Source organism: Schistocerca serialis, chromosome 1 (assembly GCF_023864345.2).
Source record: "Schistocerca serialis cubense isolate TAMUIC-IGC-003099 chromosome 1, iqSchSeri2.2, whole genome shotgun sequence".
Classification (NCBI taxonomy): domain Eukaryota; kingdom Metazoa; phylum Arthropoda; class Insecta; order Orthoptera; family Acrididae; genus Schistocerca; species Schistocerca serialis.
Window position 1 is genome coordinate 948752839 of NC_064638.1, and position 8443 is coordinate 948761281.

The window sequence follows — 8443 nt, forward strand, 5'->3', positions numbered from 1 at the left end:
TTGTAAGACATTTCCAGGGGCAGATGTGGACTCTGACCACAATCTATTGGTTATGACCTGTAGATTAAAACTGAAGAAACTGCAAAAAGGTGGGAATTTAAGGAGATGGGACCTGGATAAACTAAAAGAACCAGAGGTTGTACAGAGATTCAGGGAGAGCATAAGGGAGCAATTGACAGGAATGGGGGAAAGAAATACAGTAGAAGAAGAATGGGTGCCTTTGAGGGATGAAGTAGTGAAGGCAGCAGAGGATCAAGTAGATAAAAAGACGAGGGCTAGTAGAAATCCTTGGGTAACAGAAGAAATATTGAATTTAATTGATGAAAGGAGAAAATATAAAAATGCAGTAAGTGAAACAGGCAAAAAGGAATACAAACGTCTCAAAAATGAGATCAACAGGAAGTGCAAAATGGCTAAGCAGGGATGGCTAGAGGACAAATGTAAGGATGTAGAGGCCTATCTCACTAGGGGTAAGATAGATACCGCCTACAGGAAAATTAGAGAGACCTTTGGAGATAAGAGAACGACTTGTATGAATATCAAGAGCTCAGATGGAAACCCAGTTCTAAGCAAAGAAGGGAAAGCAGAAAGGTGGAAGGAGTATATAGAGGGTCTATACAAGGGCGATGTACTTGAGGACAATATTATGGAAATGGAAGAGGATGTAGATGAAGATGAAATGGGAGATATGATACTGCGTGAAGAGTTTGACAGAGCACTGAAAGACTTGAGTCGAAACAAGGCCCCCGGAGTAGACAATATTCCATTGGAACTACTGACGGCCGTGGGAGAGCCAGCCCTGACAAAACTCTACCATCTGGTGAGCAAGATGTATGAAACAGGCGAAATACCCTCAGACTTCAAGAAGAATATAATAATTCCTATCCCAAAGAAAGCAGGTGTTGACAGATGTGAAAATTACCGAACTATCAGCTTAATAAGTCACAGCTGCAAAATACTAACACGAATTCTTTACAGACGAATGGAAAAACTAGTAGAAGCCAACCCCGGGGAAGATCAGTTTGGATTCCGTAGAAACACTGGAACACGTGAGGCAATACTGACCTTACGACTTATCTTAGAAGAAAGATTAAGGAAAGGCAAACCTACGTTTCTAGCATTTGTAGACTTAGAGAAAGCTTTTGACAATGTTGACTGGAATACTCTCTTTCAAATTCTAAAGGTGGCAGGGGTAAAATACAGGGAGCGAAAGGCTATTTACAATTTGTACAGAAACCAGATGGCAGTTATAAGAGTCGAGGGACATGAAAGGGAAGCAGTGGTTGGGAAGGGAGTAAGACAGGGTTGTAGCCTCTCCCCGATGTTGTTCAATCTGTATATTGAGCAAGCAGTAAAGGAAACAAAAGAAAAATTCGGAGTAGGTATTAAAATTCATGGAGAAGAAATAAAAACTTTGAGGTTCGCCGATGACATTGTAATTCTGTCAGAGACAGCAAAGGACTTGGAAGAGCAGTTGAATGGAATGGATAACGTCTTGAAAGGAGGATATAAGATGAACATCAACAAAAGCAAAACGAGGATAATGGAATGTAGTCGAATTAAGTCGGGAGATGCTGAGGGTATTAGATTAGGAAATGAGACACTTAAAGTAGTGAAGGAGTTTTGCTACTTGGGGAGCAAAATAACGGATGATGGTCGAAGTAGAGAGGATATAAAATGTAGACTGGCAATGGGAAGGAAAGTGTTTCTGAAGAAGAGAAATTTGTTAACATCGAGTATAGATTTAAATGTCAGGAAGTCATTTCTGAAAGTATTTGTAAGGAGTGTGGTCATGTATGGAGGTGAAACATGGACGATAAATAGTTTGGACAAGAAGAGAATAGAAGCTTTCGAAATGTGGTGCTACAGAAGAATGCTGAAAATTAGATGGGTAGATCACATAACTAATGAGGAGATATTGAATAGGATTGGGGAGAAGAGAAGTTTGTGGCACAACTTGACTAGAAGAAGGGATCGATTGGTAGGACATGTTCTGAGGCATCAAGGGATCACCAATTTAGCATTGGAGGGCAGCGTGGAGGGTAAAAATCGTAGAAGGAGACCAAGAGATGAATACACCAAGCAGATTCAGAAGGATGTAGGTTGCAGTAGGTACTGGGAGATGAAAAAGCTTGCACAGGATAGAGTAGCATGGAGAGCTGCATCAAACCAGTCTCAGGATTGAAGACCACAACAACAACAACAACAATCCAAAAAGGCTTTTCACACAAATACGACGAAATATTGTAGCACTTTTGTAACATCATTATGGAGAACTGGAAACTCTACTTGAGGAAAGCAATGTAGATGCCCTCGCCAGTAATGTAAAAAGATTTGTCACTTGCAGGTCAATCAGTTACATCTGCACATCCACAGGAGCGCTTTCAACTGAAACGGCAAACGCTTTCGAAAAAAGCCGGCAAGAAGATATAAGATCGATAGTGTCCTCAAAAATCTTGATAAAACTATTCTTGTAATTCTTTCAGGCCACAATGAATTCTTCACAAAGTTCGCGTTTCTTTTACGCCATTGAGTTTAGTGAACTGAACTGTCTTTGTCAGAATGTGTCCCTCCTACACCGTATTTTTTTTAAATGCATTCCCACTAAATGAGAAAGAAGTTACCTTGCAATGTTTTACTGTGGGCAGTGTGCAGACAAGTCCATTTAAAGTGTGAAATCTGTAATCCATTCTAATTTTCGATCCTACGTCCCCTTTTCCTTCATAAATTCAACAACGGCGAATTTTAAATCGTAAAATCGTTGCAGGCATGCCCCTTGACTTAGCCAACGAAATTTGCAGTAATACGTGAAGTCTCGATACTCTTCGTTCAGTTCCATTGAAAATTGTTGCAACTGAAAAGGAATAATGCATGTGGCACCAGAAATTTCACTACTCGCACCACCAATGTTTTCAGGTGCTCCAGGCCTGAAAATTTAGCACGAAGTCCTTTCTGAAGTACGGAACAATGAATCCCATCTGTCGATCGTTATAAATTTTTGCTCTTTCATTGTCAACTAAATCTTTAAATTATTTCTGCATGATATAATAATGTCGGTTCATAGTAAATATGCACTACCTGTAGCAAGTGCGAATTGAGAATACTCATCCCTCTCTCCTGTCATTCCCATTCATCTTAAAGGAATGAGACGATAGATCGCTAGACTTCCTCTTTTTGTGCAAACAGCTACTGGAGCTGTGAACTTCATTCATACCATAAACATTAGTGAAGGTTAAACAGCGCTGACAGCGCGATTCTGCCGAACGCAAAGAGCTGTGCCCACTAAAAAATGCAACACCGCAGTGTTAAATGAAATGCCGCGCTGTCCCGTGTACTTCCGAAACGGACCGAGCAAAGCAGAGTGGCAGACTGCGCCATGGTCCACACATGGCACGCACATGCTGCACACTTGAAGCTTGGCACGCCGTGGCCAGACCTGATCCAGAGCCTTCATTTGTGCACTGTTATACATTATGTCCAGCCACAGGTTACAAGGAAAGTGCCAGCAATGCGCAGGTACCAGTGCTTCGATGCCATGTGCCTTCGGCTCGCTTATCGTTTGTCGAATGTGTCTCTGACATAGATGCCGGAAACTTGTTTATGTGTTTGGAGTTCTATAGTCACAGGGAAGGAATTGAATGTTGTAATACATAAGATCTCCCCGTGTCTTCAACTTAAATCAACCTGTTTACCAATATGGCGTTTTATAGTCACACTAGCCAATGCGATAATACTTGTAAAGATCACGGTAATTTTATGCATAGAAGTTGCTGAAATTCGCAATACCCTTAAACTGTGGTCCAAATGAATCTAAGTTGATTTGTGTTATAGCGTGTCAGCAAGTAATGGTTAAGACTCCAGGTACGTGGCAAATACGCATGGCATAAGCGCCCTTGCTGACATTAAATTTCAGTGTTATATAAACCTCAGCCAGTGAAAAACTGTCAAACGAACAAAAAAATCAAGTGATAGTATGCGTCGTAGACGTCGAAAGGTGGAGTATCAGTTTCTGCACGAGTACAATGGGCCACAATGATTGGTCTCTGGAAAATGCATTTGTCGTCCCATGATAATTCGGCTCTTTGGTTTGTGGGCTCTCTTGCAAATCACGTGAAGGGAAGTTCCCTAGAAACACATCTAGGCCTTGTTTAGAACGGAGGGCTGAAAGCTTCTTGGCTTTGGTGGGAAGGAACAGTCAGTACGTTGACATCATGTACTTACTCAATTTATTCTCACCCTCGCTCAAACTGATCCATGCTCTACATCGTTGTTGCAGCCTTTCTAGTCAGTCTAAAGGAATTCGTGAATCAGCTATTAGCAGCGTCTTTAGATGTTCCAAATGGCGACCCTTCAAGGGTTTCTTCAGGCTGGAAACGAAACTGTAGCCCGCAGGAGCCAGGCTCGGTCAGTATAGAATATGGTCCACGAATTAGAAACGCAGGAACTACAAATGGACAGCCACAGCTTAGGACCTGTACGAAGGGTCACTGTACTGCAGGGAAAGGATATTTATGGGGAACTTTCCATGCTGTTTCGTCCTAATTGCCTGCATCATATGGTCGAATACCCTGGCGTGTTATTCCCCAGTTAGACTACAATACTCCGCTAGTTAGTCCATCAACGTAACATCGTCTTTGCCCAGGAAACGGTTGTCGTGGTTATTTGTTCAATTTCTGTGCACAGAACATCCTCGGTGGCGGGGACACACTTTGCTCCTGGTTTATGGATCACAAATGTGGATCTAGTTATCATCCTTAATCATTTACCTACCCAAAATACCTTTGCTGCTCAAATGATTTTTAAATTTTCCTACGCAGTTGTAATTACCACTAAAAATTACTGACTTCGACCGTCTGAAATGGCCATCTTCAGATACAGTCGCTGCACAGGTGAACCATGCGTTGTCATTCCTTTGTACCATCAAAATCGACCAAAACAGCGTAGATGTCTCAATTCGTGCCTTCTTCTATTCACTGTTCAAACATTTCGTCATCCACTTTGCATAAAGATTTCTCATGTCTGGGGTAGTGTCAACAATAAAACCAAAACGCTCCTTGAAAATGTTCAGTATCTCGGCTGTCTTTGTAGCCGATATTCGCTGGTCTTTAAGGATCAGCTTTTGAACAGTATCGCTTGTTGCTGCGTGTGATGCGGGCTGCCCACTGCGGAGTTCATCTTCAATGACGAAATGTTCAGTCTTCAGATGACTCACCCAGGTACCCAAGCGCCCCTGCACCCAGGCAACCAGTGTTGCAGGAACGACACTTCCCGGTTGGTGTTTCTAATATCCAATTGCGAATGTACTTTGGTGGTTTTTCTGGAGTAACAACAACTTCGTGACGCCTGTACCTCGACAGACATTAAACTTGCCTGTCTCTCTACCATCCCGCGTTCCACCTGAAATTAGAAGCCAGCTTACGGTGTGTGGCGGAGGGTACTTCAGGTACTTCTGTTTCTTCCTTCCTTTCTCTTTCCATTCGCAAATGGTGCAGGAAAGAATGATTGTTGATAATCATCTGTTTTAGGTCTAATTTCTAGGATTATCTCGTTGTGTAGTCATTTCGCGAGGCATAGGTGAGAAAAAGTAATATGTTGCCCGACTTTTCCCTGTACGTTGTACCTATAAATTTCAATTGCAAAACACTCCGTGAGGCCCAACTCCTTCCATGCAGCACTTGCCACAAGATAAAGAGTGCGCCTGATATCAGTTCCAAAAAAAAATGTTCAAATGTGTGTGAAATCTTATGGGACTTAACGGCTAAGGTCATCAGTCCCTAAGTTTACACACTACTTAACCTAAATTATTCTAAGAACAAACACACACACCCATGCCCGAGGGAAGACTCCATCCTCCGCAGGGACCAGCCGCACAGTCCATGACTGCAGCGGATATCAGTTCTTCCACCAAGGAAAAATCCCTGACAGAACCCGGAATCGGAATCTGATCCCCCCGCGCTGACCACTCATCTACGGAGTGGAGGGAAGTGCCTAATAATGCTTTCGAAACATTGTGGTCAAAAGATGGCCGTTGTCAGCACGTGAGTACACTTATCAGTATACAGCACTGTCATATTCCGTGAGTCCACAGATGTAGCGGTTGTTATGATAGAAACAAAAAGCGCTAAAACTGATAATTCGAAAACTGTTTCCAGCAGCTCGATATTGTTTGATAGAACTGTACAGAAAGAGATGAAACTCTCCCGTAACAAAAGTTTTCTTGCTAGGATAGTTACAGATGTCACCGATAGCTAGCATTTTAGTTAAGAGTTAGTGGCGTCGTATTTGCACAGCTGTGTGCGCTTTCACTTCTGTTAAAGAAGGAGAGTACCACCTCTCGTCACAGGCTTTGCACAGCCAGTCCGTATCACTTTTAGCTCGTACAAGCCTGAAAGTATGTTCAAATAATGTACATTTTTAATTCCAACTAAAGCAATCCCTTTTTCTTCGTTCACGTAATTATCTATTTCTATCTGCATCAGCGCGCACATCCTACAATTCTAAATGATTCTAAAACGTCGCTCAGACAGTCTACAGTACTTCTTCTCCCAGTATCACTGACATTACCGTTACCAGTTTATACTTTCTGTTAAGACTTGCGCATAATCTGTGCGAGGACGATGCTGGCTTAGATTTCCGGTGGTTCATAAATATCTTCAAGAGATTTTGACATAATTCCTTCAACAATTAAATTGCTGTTTCTTCTGTACATCTTAATGTGCATGATCTATGTTCTCTCCTTAAGTTATAATTCCTAGGGAAAATTTAACTGACAACCACAACAAAAAGCGTCTCGCTCCAAAAAGTGGAGTGTTATTACATCATACTCATTTTAAAAAGTTAAAAATGGTTCAAATGGCTCTGAGCATTATGGGACTTAACTACTGTGGTCATCAGTCCCCTAGAACTCAGAACTACTTAAACCTAACTAACCTAAGGACATCACACACATCCATGCCCGAGGCAGGATTCGAACCTGCGACCGTAGCAGTCGCGCGGTTCCGGACTGCGCGCCTAGAACCGCTAGACCACCGCGGCCGGCCTTTAAAAAGTTAACATTACTCTGTTTGTGTAGAGCTAAGCTAAAGGAAACGTACGATGTTGTACACTGTCATCAAACTTAGTCGCGTGCTATCTGACGGAAGTGTTGTAAACACTATCTCCTTGGCGCAAATACATAATATGTAAAGCCTGTTAGGTGATACCACGAGATACGAGACAAAGATATTTTGTGAAAGTCAGGTATCCCGCTGTATTCTAACCATAGGGCGTAACTTGTGAGGGCGCTTTCAGTAACCCTTAACATAGAGAAATAAACGTTTGTAACTTGTTCATGAAGTCGAAACTTAATGATATGTCCACAGCACAAATTTTGTTCGCAGTATTTCGGGATTAACAAGCGACGTAAAGATTATTTCGTGTTTACGTCACAGTTTAGATGCACCATTTATTTCATCAGACCTCTTTAAAAGATGTAATTGGTTGTATTGTGTCTACAGTCCTACAGGAGCCAATTACCATGTATTTCCACAAGAAGAATTATAAGAATTGTTGAAGATCCTTGCACTGACGTTTAAAGAGTGTCTTTCGTGTTAATATAACGCAATCACTGAACCTTTCGATATCAACGTTAGGGATCATGTGCTGAGCCAGTCCTTGGGCGTAACATCTTTCCAGGTTAAATAGCTCGTTAGATAAATAACGATCTCCTGGTGTACCGCCTTGCCTTTCCTCTCTCTCTCTCTCTCTCTCTCTCTCTCTCTCTCTCTCTCCGTGTCTCTCTTCCTCCCTCCATCTACACATCTGCATAGGTACTCTGCAAACCACTGTGTAGTGTATGGCAGAGGTTACTTCCCAATTTACCTTCTATTACGACTATTTCTCGTTCCACTCACTTATGGAGCGCGGGAGGAATGATCGTTTAAACGTCTCTGGTAAGTGCTGTAATTACTCTAATCTTGTCCTCACCGCCCCGAAGGGAGTGATATATATAGGGAGCTGCGGTGTATTCCTAGATTCATGGTTTCTGGGGCTGGCGTTTATCTTCAAGCGATTGCCGGTTACGTTTCTTCAGGATCTTCGTGACTACCCCATGAGACCATTCGTGCAGCTCTTCTACGTTCAGAACCTCTGTCAGTACTCGCTTCGGTGATACATATACTAAAATTGATAACAATACAGAGAAGGTCAGTATGGCCCGTGTGCAAGAACGTCATGTAAATACCCCTGTTAATCTCACTTGGTACGAGGCCAACACACTTGAGGAATATTCTAGGATACGTCGCACGACTGTTTAGTAGGCCATCTCCCTTGTACCCTATCTGTCTATCTGTCTGTCTGTCTTTGTGTAACTAACGTCGTTTGTAAGTTGTGCGTGTTTAACAGCTGGGTGAGACACGGGAAAGTAAGTACAACAGGTTCGTAACTGACACTACGGAACAGTTGT

General features: G+C 42.3%; 1 non-coding gene across 1 annotated transcript; it reads left to right on the plus strand.

The window, feature by feature from the left end:
- Positions 1-8133: 8133 nt before the first annotated feature.
- On the plus strand, positions 8134-8241 carry LOC126424674 (U6 spliceosomal RNA). Its single transcript, XR_007576201.1, has one exon. It is a non-coding gene; the product is annotated as a U6 spliceosomal RNA (small nuclear RNA).
- The last annotated feature ends 202 nt before the right edge of the window (positions 8242-8443 follow it).